The following is a 20,626-nucleotide window of genomic DNA, read 5'->3' as shown; positions in this document are numbered from 1 at the left end:
TAAGTGTAGCCAAACTAGGATAGAAAGTGTGGTACTTGCACAATTACAAAGTAAAAATAAAGGAAAAAGTCTTCAGAAAGATAGCAAAGGACTGGTAAGTTGCAATATATTAGACGTGTTTTTGGGTTTAGATACACTTTAAAGACAGCTAGTACACTACAATATATATGTAGTCATCTTAGTGTGATGAAAGAGGTAGAACTTAAGTTGCCTACTTAAAGCTTGGGGACATCAATCTGCTGTAAAGAGATTTGGAAGGACAATACGTCTTTCTGACCAGGTACATCTCTGTAGAAACATGAAGGGGTTTAGCTTCCACATCATTATTTGTAAATAAGAGAGACCCATATCTTGTCAATGGTCATCATATTTTTTGGTTGGATTACTACTACAGGCAGCAAGTAATGGCAGGTCTCATATAGTATTACTATATATTATGGTTAAACTAGGTGGTGCTATAAAAAGCTGTATTGAAAGTGACAGGCAAACAGGGGCTTCCAGGAGCATGAAAACATTAAATATACAAACAATATAAATATACAATAATAGTCTTGGTGCCTTTTTCATTTGCCATTAAGAAACTTTTTTTTACTGCACTAGAACCTACTTCATATTAGTGGGATGGGTCATATTAACAGGCAGGAAATATTAAATAAACCTCAGCAAGGAAATATAATACCACTTAATGGTGTCGTTCCTCATTTACATGTGTTTAAAAGAAAAGAACAGTAAATTATCGGCAACATTTGACCTCTTGCATCACAAACCTGCTTAGTTTAAGGTAAATGTATGCACAATAAATTATTTAGCATTTTTGCAGTTGTTTTAAAATTTGTATCCTTAATAGTATCTTGTGATGTTTCAGAGCTTTGATATAGCTGTCAGTTGCAGGAAATAAAGAGCTTTAATGTTGTGCTCTTTTTATAGCGATGCGTTTCAGTCCATATATTTCTTTATTTTATTGTTATTCCATATATTCATACTTTATACTTTTATCTTGCTTAATAAACAAATTATATAGTAAATTTGCTATTGTTTTCTTAGCCCATATGTCTACATTACTTACAAACACGGGCTGAAGTATAGTTAAACCCCTTTGGCCTGTAAGAGATCACTGTGGTACTGTATATAATACCAGGACAAGGTACCCAAGACAAAGATAACAGGGATTGTGCTTGTAATCCATGGATTGCTTTGAAATGAATCATGTTTTCAGTCCTGCTCATACAGTGACCAACCAAGTGCTATGGAAAACTGAACAGGATATGAGTTATGCAAAATGGTTAAACCAATGCAATTTAGTGGTAATGAACATCGTAAAAAGTGCCAGGTTTTAATTCATCCAATTTAATGGTATCCAAAACTTGTTCTGTCTGGAAACTAAGAGCTGATTCACACATGAGCGGTGCGGATTGAAGCTCAGATTTCACAACTAATTGATACAGTAGTTGTTAACAGGTTCAGGACAGGATTAGCTCAGGATCTTATCTTGCTCACACATATTTGGTTTAGAAACAGTTCCAATAGAAGTCAATAGCCTGTAACTCGCACCTGAACTGGACAGCACTGCTCAGAAATCAGACATGACTCTTTTTAAAACCGAACTGGAAATATGTGAACAAGCACCATAGGAAGCAATGTTTTTTCACATGTCATGCAGATTGGATGCGGTTCAAACCACATCCAATCCGCAAATATGTGAACAGGCACTTAAAGATAGCTAATAACTCATCAAAAGTTATAAAAAAAAAAACAATGTTTAAACACTAAAATTATGAAGTTCAGATTTAAAGTATATTCATTTATGAAGCAAAAATGTTTTGCAAATTATTATGAAAAAGCTATGATGCATAATGCTATTAATAAAGTAGAGGCTTTTGAGGTTGATTTACTAAAGGCAAATAAGCTGTTTGCTTTGCAAGGGAATTTACCCCCGAATGAATGAGGTGAAACTCTGTTAACTTCTATCCTCCAATCAGGTAAAAATGCTGCTTTTTTATTTTTCTTGCATGTGACTGGGTAGTCTTTTCAAAGTGAAACTTCACCACATTTACTAAGCTATGGGGCAAATTCCCTTGCAAAGAGCAACTTCCCTTAAAAGGTGAACAGTCTATTTGTTTTTAGTAAATCAACCCTTTGTGTATTTTTTTAATGCTCCACAAACAGAATGTGTGAATGTACTGTATAAATGAGAGAACAAAAAACAACAAAGAGAAACTAAGAAAATAAAGGAAAGGAGTAATTAAGAACTATTTAGAGCTAACTAAGCATTGATAAAGGGTTATATAAGACCAGCTCATACTTAAAGAAAAGAAAAAGGTTTGCCAGCCCTACTTACGCAGCAGCTGATTTCCATACTCTTGATAAACAGAGTGGGAACGGGTTTTTAAACTGACAGCCGAGTCCGGCAGCTTATATGAGGAGAGATGCTCTTCCAGTATAAGAGAGATATGACCTCCACTGCAGCTCCCAAGGTGGGCAACTTTCCTATTGCAACTGCAATTTGGCTTATTGATGCTCATTTTTTCTTGTTTGACCTAGAACCCAACATATTTAAAAATTCAGTAATTGTTTGTGACCTCATACTTAGATTCTAAACAGAAACTAGTATATAGACATCTACGCCCATACGTACACTTTCAAACATATTTCTAGTAGTTTTATTTATTTTTACATACATACTAATGTACTCAGGATGACCCCCAGGACCAGCAACCCAATATCCCACCAGGCACAAAGCCATGGTCGCACCCATTCCAGTAGCCACTGCTTAGGTCAATGGTCAGGAGGTCCCCTGTCTGACTGATACAGGGTCGGAGGTGACTGCTATAGAGTATGACTTCTACGTCCAGAGGTTCGGGACTAATGAACAATTAGACCCCTCCTGGCTATCCCTTAAAGCGACCAACAACCTATCCATCCTGGTGGAGGGCGTCACCTGGTGAGGATCCAGATAGAGGACCAGGGGATCAAATGAGTGGGGGTGGTGGAGACTCTCTGCCCAGTGAGTTCAGCGATGCCCATTGTCTTGAATATAAATGCGCTAAAAGACTTGGGCTTATTCTGCTTGCTGGCTAAGTGTGAGCATTCAGGCCAGCGGATGCGGGGGCTATTGTCCGAGAGCAGACTGGCTAAATGTGATCAAGGCCTTCAATTGGTCTGCACTCCCCCCAAACAAAAGTTGCTCCTGGCTCCTTGGAGCCCTTTGGAGCAAACCAAAAACTACAAGGATCCACAGTAAAGTTGAAGCCACAAATGGACATGGGGGAGTGGTTGACCTTCACATAGGGAGTGGCTTTCACAAAGGGAAAAGTGCTAGTCCAGCTTATCAACTTAAAAACCTCTCAATCCCACTCCCTAACCAGACCACCATTGCAGATATCCACACTGTGGTCAGGAGAGTAAGAAAAAAAATACCCAAAAATCATTTAAATATATTAACAGTAAAAAGCTAGGTCAGAACATATTGGCACCATAAAGGATGATGAAGGGAGGTTGGTTACAAATGACGAAAAGGCATCTGTTCTAACTGCATTTCTCTCCTCAGTTTTCACTAAGGAAAAGGAGGGCTATAGTAACCAAGAATGTATCATTAGTAATGCATCACAGAGTGTACCCTTGTGGCTAACAGAAGCCAGTGTCCGAAAAAGTCTTGAAAAGCTTAACACAAATAAATCACCAGGACCAGATGGCTTACATTTGAGAGTACTCAAATAACTCAATCAGGTTGTAGCCAGGCCACTATTCCTATTCTTTATGGACAGAATACTGACAGAAACAGTACCAGTGGATTAGCAAAGGGCCACAGTGGTACCAATATTTTAAAAAAGGGCAGAGATTTATTCCTGGAAACTACAGGCCAGTCAGTCTAACATCAATAGTATATAAACTATTGGAGGGGATGATAAGAGACTATATCCAAGATTTTGCTGCTGAAAACAGTATCATTAGTAGTAATCAGCGTGGCTTTATGAAAGGTAATTCTTGCCAAAACAATCTGTTAACTTTCTATGAGGAAGTGAGCTGCCATCTAGATAAGGGAAGGCCAACTGCATATGGTATACCTGGATTTTGCAAAAGCATTTGCTATAGTCCCCCATAAATTCTTAATTTACAAACTGAACATGTACTGAGACTGGTCTGGAGTGGTAATTAGGGTACCTCAGGGCTCTGTCTTAAGACCAATTCAGTTTAATTTATTAAAAAAAGATATAGCGGTTGGTATAAATAGCTCAATCTCAGTGTTTGCTGTTGATACAAAGCTAAGTAGGGCAATAACATCATAGCAAGATATAAAAATCTTACAAGAAGATCTCAATAAAATAAGGGAGTGGGTAACTACATGGCAAATGAGGTTTAATGTTGAAAAATGTAAAGTAACGTGAAGTAAAAATATGAAAGCAAGTTACTCGCTGGGGGGAACCTCTGGAGGAATCCAGGATAGAAAAAGATCTGGTGGTTCTAGTAGATGACAGACTCAGCAATGGCATGCAATGCCAAGCTGCAGCAAGCAAAGCTAGTAGAATATTAGCATGCATAAAAATGGGTATTTACTCAAGAGATGAAATTATAATCCTGCCACTTTATAAAACCCTGGTTTGGACACATCTGTAGTATGCCATCCAGTTCTGGTCACCAATCCTCAGGAAGGATGTGCTGGAGCTGGACGACTACAAACATTAAACTTATTCTCCCTGAAGAAGAAATGCTTGAGAGAAGATATGATAGCGATATATACAAATATCTTAATGGTGATTCTAGCAAAGGAAATAAACCATTCAGTCTTAGGGAGTATAAGAAGACACAGGACCACTCATAGAAATTAGAAGAGAAGCGGTTTAACTTTAAACTGTTTAGGGGGTTTTTCACTGTCAAGGTGGTAAGTATGTGGACCTCACTTCCACAATTGGTGACAGTGGGAAATATTGACAGTTTCAAAAAACTCTAAGATGGGCATCTTAGTGTACAGGGATATGGGATATGATTTTTGACATGAGCACACACACACACACAGGTTGAACTGGATGGACTGGTGTCTTTATTCAACTTTACAAACTATGTAACTATATTATATACAACACTGGGACTAGTTGTAAATGTCACCTGATATAGTACCTGGGGCATATTGTGGATGTGGGGGGGATTCCGCCAATCCAGCTAAAGTCCAGGCAGTGCTGGACAGGCACCTTCCTACATTTTTCACCGAGCTGCACTCTTTTCTAGGTCTAGTGGGGTACTACTTGTTTATACCCAAGTTTTCCCAGATAGCAGCGCCCCAACCCAGCTCCTGTGTGGCCAGGAATCATAAAAGAAAGGGAGGGCCCTCGTCTTCTATTCAGTCTCAGTGGAAAGAGCCCCAACAGAAGGCCTTTGAAGCTCTCAAAAAGAACCTGACATTGGCCCCCCTCATTGGCGTACACTGATTACTCTAAACCCTTCCAGATGTCCCTGTAGATGGGAGCCTACTGGGCATAGGGACCATCCTGCCACAGAAGCAAGACAGCCTGCGGCCTATGGTGCATAACCCTCACAACTACAGTTCCTTTAAACTGGAGTTGATGGCCCTGGTGTGGGCAGTCACCAAACAGTTCGTAGAATACTTCACAGGAGTAGAGAAAAAGGTTTACATGGACAAAAACCCACTCACCTACCTACAGATGGCTAAACTCTGGGAGCTGGAAGAGAGGTGGGTTGTCTGCTTAGCCCGCTTCAGATACAAAATAATCTACAAGCAGAGCACCCAGGCAAAGACGTAGCCTTAACATGGAAGACATGGAGGAAGCCCCTGTCCTCCCCATTGCTGCTTCCACCTACACAATCCAGAGCTGTCTGGCAGCACCCCCAGTGGGAGCCACCAAGCTGCACACCTTGGAAGAGTGGGCCCAAATCCAGTAACAAGACCCCGACCCTATGCAGGTGAAGAACTTCCTGAGCCAATGGCATAAACCTTCCTCCTGAGAATGCCAGAGACTCTGACACTGCCAGGGCGATTCTGAGACAATGGGATCACCACGAGACCCAAGACAATGTCCTTAACCGGCAAGCCCACATCTCCACCGAACATATAGACTTATTGTAGATCATGGTCCTCCAGTCGCACATAATCCAAGTCTGCCGGGTGATGCACATTACCAGTGGCCATTTTGGGGCTGACAGGACAGAAGCACTAATCCAGAGATATTTTTTCTGTCAGCAGCTTTCGGAATGGGTACAATGGGTATGTTGGCAATGTGTTGCCTGCACCGTCCACAAAGCCTCTGCTGAGAAGGTCAACCCGATGTTTATTACCACCTTGGAGCCCTTTGAATTACTCACTATGGACTTCCTGACGATCTCCAGCTCTTCATTTGGTTCCACTAAGCCCTGGTCTTTGAGGACCACTTCACTAAATACGCAATGGTTATACCCAACAGAGACCAAACTGCTCAGAACACGGCCAAGCTATTCTGGGAGCATGTAGTCAAGCCATACGGCTGTCCACGCAGAATTCTCTCTGAACAAGGGTCAAACTTAAAATCCCAGATAATGTCCAAACTGTGTTGCCCTAATGGTATCAGGAAATCCCACACCATACCACCCTCAGGGGAATGGAGTTTGTAAGCACTTTAGCCGTACCCTGTTGGGCAGAGATCACTGGCACCAACATGTAGGGGCAGTGGTGTAGGCCTACAGCAATACCATACACCAGGCCACCGGTTACACCCCCTTCTTCTTGATATTTGGCTGCTTGTCAGGGGAACTCCTATTGGGCTCCCTAGAAAACTCAAGAGCACTAGGAGTGGCTGCAAAAGGCCATGTGTGTGGTGCTTGAGAAACACAAAGACTTGGCTGAGCACTCAACTCTAGATGAGTTGCCACTGCAACCAGGGGACTGGGAGCTGATAAAGAACCCAAAATATGAAGGAGGCAGTAAACTGGGAGCGCACCCTGTACTGGGTGGAAAAGTAACCTTTCTCTCCGACACCGGTATATGACGTGGTCATGGAGGGTCCCACACCTTTCAAGTGTTGACTGCACTGTAACCTACTACAACTATGCTGGCTGAATGGAGATTGCTTGAACAAGCCTCTTTGAAACCAGCAAAAACCCAGCTCTGCAAATGTCCCACCTGTGCAAGAAGTCCCCGATAAGTGATACCTGCCACCCCTCGAGATGGGGCCTGCACTCCCCACAGGCCGTGAAGATGCTGGTCTACACCTTGAACCTATGGACAATTCAGGACATTTGGCTCTGCAGATGCAGGTTCCACTAAGTCCAAGAACTCAGATGACACCCCGCCCTGAGCCCAGAGGAAGGAGATGAAGCTGGCTCTGCTGACCCACAACCCTGCGAGGCCACAGAGGCCCTGTTAGAAGATGAGGACTCTTCTGGCAACGCCACAGAAATTGGAGTCCACCATCTGATTAGTTCTTACCGTGGGCAATTACCTGCAAAGTATTCTGATTATGTCATTTAATTTCACTTGCATTGATATGTTTACACTGTTTTACACTGTTCTGTGCTGTACTTGATGCCAGAGACAGCATCTGTCAAAGGGGGGAGGAGTGTAGGCAGGTGCAGTCTACTTTCTCCACTGTAGGTGGTGCTTGGCCACAGTGGTACTGCAGCTGGAGGGGAAGTTAAGAGAAACTTGGCTTTTCTTTGGTTCCTTTTGTCCTCCGGAGCAGCATTCCAGTTGGCCACGCTGCATCCAGGTGACCCTGGTGGCCATCTTGTCTCACGCAGAGTCTTTTTAAGTCCCTGCCCCCAGGTTTTGGTGTGCATTTGGGAAGTGGCTAGTGTAGGGAGAGCTTGCATGTCTGGCAGGACAGCACTAGCAGTAGGGAAAAGTTTCAGAGGTGTAGAAAAAGAGCAGGGCCTTCACCTAGACCTCCTCAAGGGTTGGACCGGCAATGCTGCACTCTGCCTCCCTAGGCAGACGCTCTCTTCACCCTGCCAGGGCTGTTGTATTGTTTTGCCAGTTCAGTGTGAATATTGCCGTGTAGCATGCTGCATCTACTCAATACACTCAGAAATTATTCTGAGTCTTCCAGTGCTTTAAATAGACCACTTTGCCAAGGTCCATTTAAACGTGCATGCTCACACTCATGAGCCTGCTAATGCTCACACCTACATATGTGCATGTGCACATGCACGTGTAGATGTGCGTATGGCTCTGACTCTGTGCACAGTTCTGTGGACTGTTCATTCAGTCAATTCATGCATGTGCATTTGAGCGTTGGCATGAATTGAATTTCCTTGACAGTGCAAGCATGCACAGCATATTTGCACATTATCCAACACTCATCCATCAATGTCTTGATATTACTCATTGTTGACATCTATGCTTGATCTTCTTTCCAAAGTCATAGTTTTCAGCCAACTTTATTGGTCAGCCCATTGTCCCAGCACTCCCACCAACCTCTGATGCTGATGCACGATGAATGGAAAGTAAAGTGAGAGCCCTGCTGTTGATGCATCAACAGCAGGGCTCTCACTTTACTTTCCATTCATCGTGCATCAGCATCAGAGGTTGGTCATCAGCTCTGAGGAAAGGGATTCGTCCCCGAAACGCGTCAGCCATTTGACCGCACTGACAGTGAGAACACCTTGCCTGCCGTTGTGGCCATTGTCATTTTTCTATGCTTTTTAGATACATGCTTCGTCTGTGAGTATGTTTTTATGATTTAATTCCTACAATAAACCTTGGATAATGCACTAGGTGTGTGCGCCACCTGTTTTTCTCTCTATCCAGTGGCTGATTTCCCCGTCTGAGGAGGGCTGCACCCCTGGAACATTTCCTTTTGGTTGTCGCTGTCCTGGTACCCTTGGCTTCCCTTTTGGCTGTGCATATCCTGAGGCGCTGGAGAGTACATACGCACTTATGTATTTATACATGTTACTCATGTCTTCCTTAATCTCCTCTTCTCAAGAGAGAATAAATTCAGTTCCTCTAATCTTTCCTCATAGCTGAGCTCCTCCATGTCTGTTATCAGTTTGGTTGCCCTTCTCTGTACTTTCTCCAGCTCCCCAATGCTCTTTTTGTGAATTGGTGCCCAAAACTGAACTGCATATTCCAGATGAGGTGTTACTAATAATTTATAAAGGGGTAATATGATATCTCTTTGGAGTCTATACCTCTTTTAATACAAGAGAGGATTTTGCTTGCGTTAGAAACCGCAGTTTGGCATTGCATGCCATTATTAAGCTTGTGATCTACCAGAACCCCCAGATCCTTCTCCACCATTGATTCCCCCAGTTGTACTCCCCCTAGTATGTATGATGCATGCATAGTCTTAGCCCCCAAGTGCATAACCTTACATTTATCCACATTAAAACTCATCTGCCACATAGTTGCCCAATTAAACAGTGCATTGAGGTCGGCTTGTAGATTGGAGTCATCCTGTAAGGACGTTATTCCACTGCACAGCTTGGTGTCATCTGCAAAGAATGAAATGATCCTTTTAATCCCAGACCCTATATCATTTATAAATGTATAAAGAAGTAAGGGTCCCAACAGGGGCGGACTGACCATTTGGAAACTCGGGCACTGCCCGAGGGCCCGGGGTCAGTAGGGGGCCCCATGAAATGCCCCTGGAACCTTTTTCATAGGCTTTTTTGAGTTTGGGCAAGGACATAGGGGCCCCATGATCCCCTATTGCCCGGGGGCCCCATGAGTTGTCAGTCCGCCCCTGGGTCCCAACACTGAACCTTGGGGTACACCACTGACAACCAGACCACAGAGTATGAGTAATAGACATTTTGGAGTATGAATCATTAACCACTACTCTCTGAATACGACCTTTTAGCCAGTTTTCTATCCCTGATTTTTCCAAGCCTGTAGACTTTACCTTACACATTAGCCATGTGTGGGGAACTGTGTGGAACACTTTTGCAAAATCCAAGTATACCACGTCCACCGCCACCCCTCTGTCCAAAGTTTTGCTCACCTCCTCATAAAAAGAAATCAGATTTGTTTGACATCTTCTGTCTTTCATGAATCCATGCTGTCTGTTGCTTAAAATATTTTTTCCAGCAAGAACTCATCTATGTGGTTTAATTAAACTCTCCAGTATCTTCCCAATTATAGAAGTTAAACCAACAGGTCTATAGTCAGTTGGTAAAGACTTTGACCCCTAAAGAATCTCTAAAAATTAGAAACAATGGCTTTGAAATGACATAGCTCAATTCTTTTAGGACTCTGTATATTCAATCTGGTCCTGGTTTTTAATTTACCTTTACTCTGTCTAAATACTGTATGTCTAAATCAAATCAATTCTGAGCCATTGTGGATCATCTAGGGCTGTTTCAATACCATCCCCATTATGGACATGAGCTCCCTCGTGCTCCTTTGTATACACAGAGCTGACACAGGTATGTAATAAATTTAGCTTCTCTTTGTCCCCTGTCACCCACTCCAGATTATTTTGTAAAAGGCCTAGAGTTTTGTTCAGAGGCTTTGGCAAAAAATGCCAAAAGCTCCAAAAACATCAGTTTAGGATCAGCATAATCCATAAGGCCATACAGAATCTCTTCTGCAGAGCATCTTATTAGTTTTGCTTCAAGACCCATATGCTGTATTCTCATTAAGCCTAGTTCCCTGGTGTACAAAAAGCCCTCCTATATGATATTATATCTTCAATGAGAAATTGGTGAAGATTTTTAAAAGTGTTCACTAGGTTACTTTTAAGAGCAAACATTGGCAACATACTTTCAGCTGTCTGTTTGTCAGTATGCCTGAATCATCCTAGGACAGCCTGCTTCACTTCGTTATCAGTGCTGAAAATTGTTTCTTGCGCAATTTCATAGCAGGTTATGCGTCGATTATCCAGGATCAGGCATTCCACGCACTTAATGTGCACAGGAGTGACTTCTGTGGGCTGGGTACCACCATGGCCAGGATCATCACTGATGGCAGAACAGCCATCTTTGAAATATTTACACCATTCAAATGTCTTGCTGCGGCTGAGAGTCTCATCACTGTACTGTGCTTGAAGTCTTCTGTAGATATCTGCGGGTTTTACGTCTTCATTCACAAGAAACTTCATCACCACACACTGTTCCATGCACGCACTAACACTGTTGTCTGCCATCTTGATTAATGGTCTGTGGACTGGCCCACAACATGTGCACCGCCTATCAGTAATAGGCAGGGCTGCTGTTAGAAGCCATGGGGCCCCATACAGCCAACCTTACACGGCCCCCCTCTCAAAAAAACAAACAGTTGACTATGCTTTAGTTATGAATAAACATAATGAGTGATCGGTACCAATCACCCATTGTGTTCATTCAGGAAAGGTAGGGGCTGGTAAATGTGACATATTTAACAGACTATTCCCCCATTCTCCAATCCATTCGTGTGCTTACAGCTGCCGTTGGAAAGGAGAGGAGGGAAGGCAGCAGCACTGTCGGGGTGGGGGCACACGGGGGGGCCTGGGCAGCAAGGAGAAACATATGGTGCACAGGGAGGGCGGTGGGTGTGGTGGGGGGTATTACTGGAACTGATCCCCTTTATGGCTTTCTCTGCAGCAGCTAAAAGCCAGAGAAGAAGCCAGTTTTAGCTGCTGCACAGAGAGACATACAGGGGATCGGTTCCAGTAATTGCCCCCCCCGTCACACTGATCACCCTCTCTGCCAACAACCAATTCACCCAGCTGCCTGGGCCCCTTACAGAAGGACTGGTGGTACCCCCTTATCCACAGCCCTGGTAATAGGACACACTTGCCACTTACTACTGTGTGAAGTGCCACTACGCTATCATCCCTTTTTAGACCTGTAAAATTAAAAGTCCTGGTTTGACTTCGCCCAATGTATATTGGTATCAATAGAAGCTATTCACATTAATTCATTGTAGCTCAACACATTCACAATGTGCATAAAACCCATGCATTAAAGCGTGAACGACCCTTTAGCACTGCTCTCTACTCTTTCAGTGCAAGTACTTTTAATATGCTATCTGCTCAATTATAAAGGAGCTTCACCAAGAGTATGTCGTCTGCGATAAAATGACCACCTTCATTAAACGCAGAAGAAATTATCTGGTAAGTATTAACAACCTTTAGGCTATATGCGCATGGGTGGTTTGGCCCATGTGTTAAATCCTGATGTTTTCGATCACCCAAGAGGCACAAGTGCAGTGTCCATCCCCGCTGCCAACAGCCTGTCAAATTCTATGGCAGGCTGAAATACGTGGCAGCTGGACACAGCTGGATGCTATACCAAGCAGTACTTGCTTTTTAAGAGACAAAACACAGCAAAGCTGCTCCGGGTGAGTAGTGTGAATCATCCACCCACCATTAGCTTGGAGGTGCTCGTCTGTAGAACTACAAGGCAAAAAATGTCCAGAATCCGCGGCACTCTTTAATTTTTATTCATTGTCAGTAAACTCCATATCACAGTGTTAGGGACAAAGAGGTTAACGTGTTTCATGCTGAAAGCTTATTCATAAGCGCTAGTTTTCACAGTGACATGCATTGACCTCTTTGTCCCTGACACTGTCCGTGATATGGATTTTACTGACAATAAATAAAAACTGAAGAGTGTAGCAGATTCCAGACATTTTTTGCCTGGTACTTGCTTTTAGGACAGTATGCATTCTGGGACGTAAGCTCAGAATGTAAGACTTTCATGAACACATATGACCCTGAGTATATCATATGTCACCCAGTGCAGTCTCCAGCCGCTGAGTAGAATAAAACAGAATAGAATAGAATAAAATAAAATAGATAAGAATAGACTAGAAAAGAATAGAATAGAAAATAAAAGAAAAGAATAGGGTAAAATAGAAAAGAGTATAACAGAATAGAAAGGAATAGAAAAATAGAATACAATACAATGAATATAGCCATCTTACGAAATTCAAATTTCGGAAGACGGCTAGATTTGTTCTACTTTATTCTATTATATTTTTTTCTATTCTCTTCTACTATATTCTTTTTTTTCTATTCTCTTGTATTCTGGTATAGTCTTTTATTTCCTATTCTATTGTTTTATTTTCTATTCTATTAATTGTTTTTCTATTCTATTTCTCTATTTTCTATTCTATTATTTTCTATTCTGTTCCTTTCTATTCCATTTTATTCTATTCTATTGTATAAAGTAGCCTAAGTAAGAATAATCATCTTATTTCACTTTTATACCTTACTATATTTATTGCAATATGTTTCCATTTTGAATTTGAGCTCATTTTGTTAATTCAAAATCATTTACAAATTTGAATAATTAATTTTGTTATAATTTATTTTGTATTCGTTGAAATTCGTTACTATTGTGATTCGGAAATTTGGATACATCCGAATCTCCAAATAACAAAAATTTTGTCCAGATTTCGATGCATAAAGAAACAAATCGCACATGTCTATTAGACACTGCTGAACACTGAGGTGTGCAGCCATAGTCAGCTACAGTAAAGCATGCTTTCAGGTGCATTTAGAAATTTTCTCCAAACACACCTGGGCACGTATTTTAATTCCTGTGTGCATGGGACCTAAGAAGAGATGACCTCTCACTTTTTGTGATGTCTTCAGGGCAGGAGGAGAGAGTAAAATGTATTTTCTCAACTGTAATGGCTTGTTCTGATGTACTGTGGATGGTGACTGGTGTATTTCCGCACTGAATAAATGCCAATTACTACTAGGATACATGGAATACAATGGTTTTCTATGAGTCTCGTTCGCACTACAATGGAGCCTGGAAGTGCCGTATGGTGAGTAAAATGCAGACATGTAGAATTTTATTGCAACACACAGAAAGGCGCCGCATTTTACTGCTGTGCGGGGACATGAATGAAGTGTCGCTTTGTGACACTTCAAATACAGTTTAACCCCCTTTTGCCCACCCTGGCATCCCTAAACAGTTTGGAACGCCCAGGGCCAGGAAGAGTTGGTGATCATGTGACCAATGTCACAGTGGTCACATAATTGGAAGCAGGTCCTGCTGGCTACTGATCTTTTGTCCGGATCAAGGGGCACCAATTCAAAAAAAGAACATTGGGGAACTGGAGAAAATACAGAGAAGGGCAAAAAAACTGATAAGAGGCATGGAGGAGATCAGCTATGAGGAAAGATTAGAGGAACTGAATTTATTCTCTCTTGGGAAGAGGAGATTAAGGGGGATATGATCAACATGTATAAATACATCAGTAATTCATATAGTGAACTCGGTGTAGAGCTATTCAGCCTGAGGTCATCACAGAGGACAAGGGGGCACTCTTTACATCTGGAGGAAAAGGGATTTAATCTCCAAATACGGAAAGGTTTCTTCACAGTGAGAGCTGAGAAAATGTGGAATAGACTCCCTCAAGAGTTGGTTCTGGCCAGCTCAGTGGATTGCTTTAAAAAAAAAAAAAGTCCTGGATTCTTTCTTAGATACACAGAATATAACTGGATACTAACATTTATAGGTAAAGTTGATCCTGGGAATATCCAATTGCCTCTCGGGGGATCAGGAAGGAATGTTTTTCCCAGCAGGACCAAATTGGATCGTGTTTTGCTGGGGGTTTTTTTGCCTTCCTCTGGATCAACCCGTGGGTAAAGTATTATAACTTTTTTTTTCTATGGTTGAACTGGATGGACTTTTGTCTTTGTTCAGCCAGACTAACTATGTAACTATGAGGGTTGTCTTCGAAAGCTCGGCCTTCATGCAGGGAGCAGTCAGCACACTCTCATTACATAAACATTGGTTACCTGTATATGTGAGTGTGTGGGCATTAAAGTATATCTGTTGGGCGGTTCTAGAGGGGTTTAAAAAAAATGAAAAAATGTACTTTGCACTGCCCCCTCAACGCAGAACACTGTAATGCTAACAAAACTGACAGCTGCCCACACACTGAAATAGAAGAGTTTAGGCTCCATTCGCACTAGGTGTTTCAAATCGCGGGCGGAATTGCAGTGATTCTGCTTGCGACTTGAAAATGCATTGTGAAAATGTGAAAACACACAGATTTCAATGGCACCTGAAAACATGGGGCGTTTTTGCCGTGATCGTGGTGCATTTTTTCTGAGCAACAGATGTGCCACGATCGCGCAATGCCTGAAAAAAGTTCCGGAACCATTTTATGGGCATCATGCGTCCCACAAATTTATTTGCACGATCGTGGCACATCTGTCACGTGGAAAAACATGCTTTGATTGCAGGAAAAACACCCCGCGTTTTCAGGTGCCATTGAAATGAAAGGCAATTGAACATGCGAATGTGCATTTTCACAGCAATTCCGCCCACGATTTGAAATGCCCTAGTGCGAATGGAGCATTAGTAAGTGGTCATTGGGAACGAGCTCTAATGAATCTGTACATACTAAAACAGAATGTTACTTGTTTACAGGTTTTCTTCCACAATGTTTTGACATTTCTGTTTCATAACAATCAGCACAATTTAGGCTTCTAATTATTATCTTTAGTAAAAACACAGACACATTTTTTTTTTACTACAGAACCTACTTAGCACTGCCTGTGTATTCATTATCATCCTAAACTTAACCTCTGCAGTCCCAGAAACCTTCTCTTCCTTAAATTAGCATGATGACAACGTTTTCATAGGTTTCCAATCATGAAAAAACGAAAAAGACGTGACACTAACGTAAGAAAATTCAGATAACCTATATGATGTAATTGTTGGGACCTATGAATTAAAGTGTACCTACATACAGCCAAACTTTTTTTTTTTTTACTTTTGGATAGAATACGGAAAGGTTAGAATCTCTACCATGTTTTTCTGCTATTCAGCACTTGGTTCTGAGGACAACCTTTTACCAGACAGGGAGGGAAAGTCTGAAACAGGGAAAGAGACAACAACAAAAAGCAGACGGGGGTTATAGTATTCCTCTACATTGATTAAAAAATAAAAACAAAGAAATGTTTACTCTTGTCTCTGTTGCTGTTAAAGAAATTTCCCCTAATTTCCTGTCCTTGGGACAACCTTTTTACCAGACAGGAAGTGAAGGAAAATCACCTCAATGGGGCACAAATAGCAAAAAAAGGAAAAAAACCGACAGGGGTTGTACTGAGAGCATACAACCCAAACTTACCCCCGACCCCTATAATACAGAGCTGTTCCCTCACCCCCTTCTCCCCCAGTACAGAGACCCCGCCAACACAGTATAGAGCTCTCTCCACAGTACATAGCCCCCACCGTACAGAACCCTCCCCAGGGAACATAACCCTCCACAGTACAGAGCTCCTTCCCACAAAACAGAGGCCCAACAGTACCACAGTACGGAGCCACACCACACACAGTATGGAGCTGCACGCCCCACAAAGTACAACGTTTTCCTCCACAAAGTACAGAGCCCCCTACACACAGTACAGAGCTCTCCCACCACTCACATGAGCTCCCCACAGTACAAATTCCCCCCACAGTACAGTGTACCCACACACAGTACAGAGCCCTCCCTTACAGTGCATACCCCTCTAAGGTACAGAGATTCTTCCCACAATACAGAGTTCTCCCCACACACAGTATATAGCTGCCCCCCCTCCCCACAGCACAAAGCCCCGAACAAACAGTACAGAGCCCCCCCACACACACACGCAGTACAGAGCTCCTTTCCAAAGTACAGAGCCCCCCACAGTATGCAGTTCTACCCACACACACAGTACAGAGCCTCCCCCACAGTACAGAGCCTCCCCCCCAGTACTGAGCCCCCCACACAGTACATACCACCCACAGTACAGTGCACCCACACACAGTACAGAGCCCTCCCTTATAGTGCATACCACTCTAAAGTACAGATCTACTTTCCACAATACAGAGTTCTCCCCACACACAGTATACAGCTCTCCCCCCCCCCCAGTACAAAGCCCCGAACAAACAGTACAGCGCCCCCCACACAGTACAGAGCTCCTTTCCAAAGTACAGAGCCCCCCACAGTATGCAGTTCTCCCCACACAGCACAGAGCCCTCCCCCCTACACACACAGTACAGAGCCTCCCCCCCAGTACTGAGTCCCCCACACAATACATACCACCTACAGTACAGTGCACCCACACACAGTACAGAGCCCTCTCTTACAGTGCATACCACTCTAAAGTACAGAGGTCCTTCCCACAATACAGAGTTCTCCCCACACACAGTATACAGCTGCCCCTACAGCACAAAGCCCTGAACAAACAGTACAGAGCCCACCCACACAGTACAGAGCTCCTTTCCAAATTACAGAGCCCCCCACAGTATGCATTTCTCCCCCCAGTACTGAGCCCCCCCCACACAGTACATATCACCCGCAGTACAGAATTCTCCTCACACAGTATACAATAGAGCCCCCCACACAGTATAGAGCTGCCCCCTCCCACTCAAATTACAGAGCCCTTACATAGTACAAAGCCTCCCACACTCAGTACAGAGCTCCCTGCACAGTACAGAACCCCCCCCCCCCCACAGTACATACCCCTGTCCCACAGTACAGAGCTCCTTCCCACAGTATGGAGTTCTCCCCACACAATATAGTGCTAACCCCTCCACAAAGTATAGAGATCTTCCTCACAGTACAGAGCCCCCCCTCCACATTAATACAAAGCCTCACTCACAGTACAGGAGCACCCCCCCCACACGCACACACACACAGTACAGAGCTCCCCCACAGTACAGGGCCCCTCCAGAGCACAGTGCTACCCCCCCCATACAGAGCCCCCCACACACAGCACACACACAGTACAGAATTTACCCTATGCTGTACAGAGTTCCCCCCACCCTACACACACAGTACAGAGACCCTCCTCGCAACACGGGTGCCCCCCATCATAGTACACAGTTCTCCCACCACTCAACTGAGAGTGCCAGGGAGAAGTCCTCAGGAGTTGCTGTAATGCTGGAAGGGCTGTAATGCTGTGTTGCTGTAATGCTGGAAGGGCTGCTTTTAGAAACCACAGAGCCCCATACAGCCAACCTAATAGCCTCCCCCCCCCCCCAAAAAAAAACAAAAAACAAAAAAAAAAACCACCATAGTTATGAATGAACACAACGAGTGATTGATACCAATCAGTCATTGTGTTCCTTCAGGAAAGGAAGGGCCTGGTAAATGTGACATATTTACTGGACCCTTCCCCCACCTCTCCATCTTGAAGGATCCTATTGTGTGCTTGCAGCTGCCGGAGGAAAGGAGAGGAGGGAAGCCAGCAGCACTGCAGGAGTGGCGGCACACGGGGGCCTGGGCAGCAGGGGTAAATGAATGGTGCACAGGGAGGCTGATTGGGTGCAACTGGAGGCAATTACTGGAATAAATCCCCTGTATGGTTCTCTCTGCATCAGCTGAAAGCCAATGGAGGGAGAAGAGAAGAAGCTGGCTCTCAGCTGCTGCAGAGAAAGCCATACAGGGGATCGGTTCCAGTATTTGCCACCCCCTCCCCCCCCTCCCTGCCCACGTTTGATTCACCCAGCTGGCTGGGCCCCCTACAGAGGGAATGGTGGTATCCCCTTATCCACGTCCCTGGATGCTGGTGTTGCTCAGCTCTCCTGAACAACTCAAAGAGGCAAGCTGTCACTAGCAAACACAGAAACCAGCAGAGGCAGTGAATGGTGCAGACAACTTTCTCTATTGCTTTCTGTGTCTGTGCCCCATGAAATGCCCCTGGTACCTTTTATAGGCTTTTTTGGGTGTGCCTTGAGTGTGGGAAAGGACACAGGGGCCCCATGATCCCCTATTGCCCAGGGACCCCATGAGTTGTCAGTCTGCCCCTGTTCAGGAGGGACATGGAGGGATAGGCATTGCCCTGGGGAACATGTACCAACGCAAGAAAACATGTTAAACCATTTCATTTGGCTGGGAGCAGCGATTTTAGTAATGCTTAAAGTGAACCATTAAAATTGCATAATTCCATTCAATATAATGCTTGGTGATGCCCTGACTGTGCCTGAGAAGTGGCACATCTTTACAAAGTATACAACCTACTAAAGCAACAGTGACATTTACAAAGAGAAAAGTGTGTTTAAATTGCTGGTAAAATGACAGCTCCCAGCCACTTTGTTTTGTTCCATTCAATTATACCAAACCCTTATCTTAGATGAGGGTCTGATAGGGATGTTAATAGAAAACCTCCACACACAAAAGGCATGGCCGTTCCCCCTGTAATTCATAGCAGGCCCTTCAGGTCTAGTATGAATTTTAAGGAGACCTACAGACAACAACAAAAAAAAATACAAACAGCATGAAGTCTCCCTGAATTCTATAGCAGACCCTTGGGCTCTGATTTTCTAATGTGCCTAGACACATTTCCATGGGATAAAGCCTACTTTTCAATAAGGTCCATCTACTTTTAGAAGGCAAAGACAACAAGTAGACTCGAAAGCGAATTTACTAACTAGGCACAATCCAGGAATCAGTCTAAGAAAGCAGACATGCTAGAAGCACATCTAACAGAACAAAAAATCACCTCAGAAACATGTTCACATTGAAATTTAATTTCCCAAATATCTGGACTTCACTTTAAACAATATCGTACATTTTTTTCAATGGTAAAAAATAGTTTTTTTTAAGGGAATTCATGACAGTCAAGAACTAGACGCTTTTCCAAAGTATATGCAGGGATAGAAATGAGCATGTGCAGGACACAATTTAGCCATCTGCTGTGGGCGCTTTCTTTTTAGACGCTGTTTAATAGTATATCTCTGTGTGGAGTCCTCTGCAAGTCGGCAATCGATCGCGTCTACTGTGTTTAACAAACAGCACTATTTGTAGCTAGGCATATCTTCATGTAATATAATTTGATTTCCTTAGTTCTATTGATTCTATTTTTGTTTCTTATCCTTTATAGTTATTTCTGTAATGGTTTTACATATTTCGAAGGTCTAGATAATATATATTGTGACAGCGGAATCTAAAAATAAAGGTCGGCAATTAAAAAAAAGGTGTGGGGTCCCCCCTCCCATTCATACCAAGCCCTTTGGGTCTGGTATGGATCTTAAGGGGTAACCCCACGCCAAAATAAAAAAAAATGGTATGGGTTCCCCCCCAAATCCATACCAGACCCTTATCCGAGCATGCAGCCTGGCAGGTCAGGAAAGGGGGGGGGACGAGCGAGCACCCCCCCTGAAACATACCAGTCCACATGCCCTCAACATGGGGGGGTGCTCCCCCCCAAAGCACCTTGTCCCCATGTTGATGGGGACAAGGGCCTCTTCCCCACAACCTTGGCCAGCGGTTGTGGGGGTCTGTGGGCAGGGGGCTTATCAGAATCTGGAAGCCCCCTTTAACAAGGGGGCCCCAGATCCCGCCCCCCCCCCTACGTGAATTAATATGGGATACATGGTACTGCTACTCATTCACAAAAAAACCAAAAAGTGTAAAAAAAGACAGGACACGGTCTTTGACAAGTCCTTTAATAAAAGAAAAATCTAAAAGAATGTCCCCCCGAAGTAGATCCAACGTCAATCATGATGTAAGTCGCCAGCGACCCGAAAAAAAAATTAAAAAAATTATAATATAGGTGTGCTCTTTATTTTAAATTATAAGTATTCTCATATGCAAACAGATAAATGCCAACGGGACAAAGCTGGTGGTTGTGCACCACCTAGCAAACATATCCAGCATTGCATCTAGAAATGTGCCCAACATCATTTCGTTATTACAAACAGGAAAGAGTCTAGAAAGTAGACTCTTTTTAATCAGCTTGCTCGGCGCCTTTCTGAAGACTGACAGGTTTTGATTGATTGAATT

The sequence above is a fragment of the Staurois parvus genome, unplaced genomic scaffold (genome assembly GCF_062004578.1).
Source record: "Staurois parvus isolate SC_StPar_1 unplaced genomic scaffold, SC_StPar_1.0 ptg000044l, whole genome shotgun sequence".
Classification (NCBI taxonomy): domain Eukaryota; kingdom Metazoa; phylum Chordata; class Amphibia; order Anura; family Ranidae; genus Staurois; species Staurois parvus.
The sequence above is the reverse complement of the archived record's forward strand: the minus strand, read 5'-3'. Positions refer to the sequence as shown.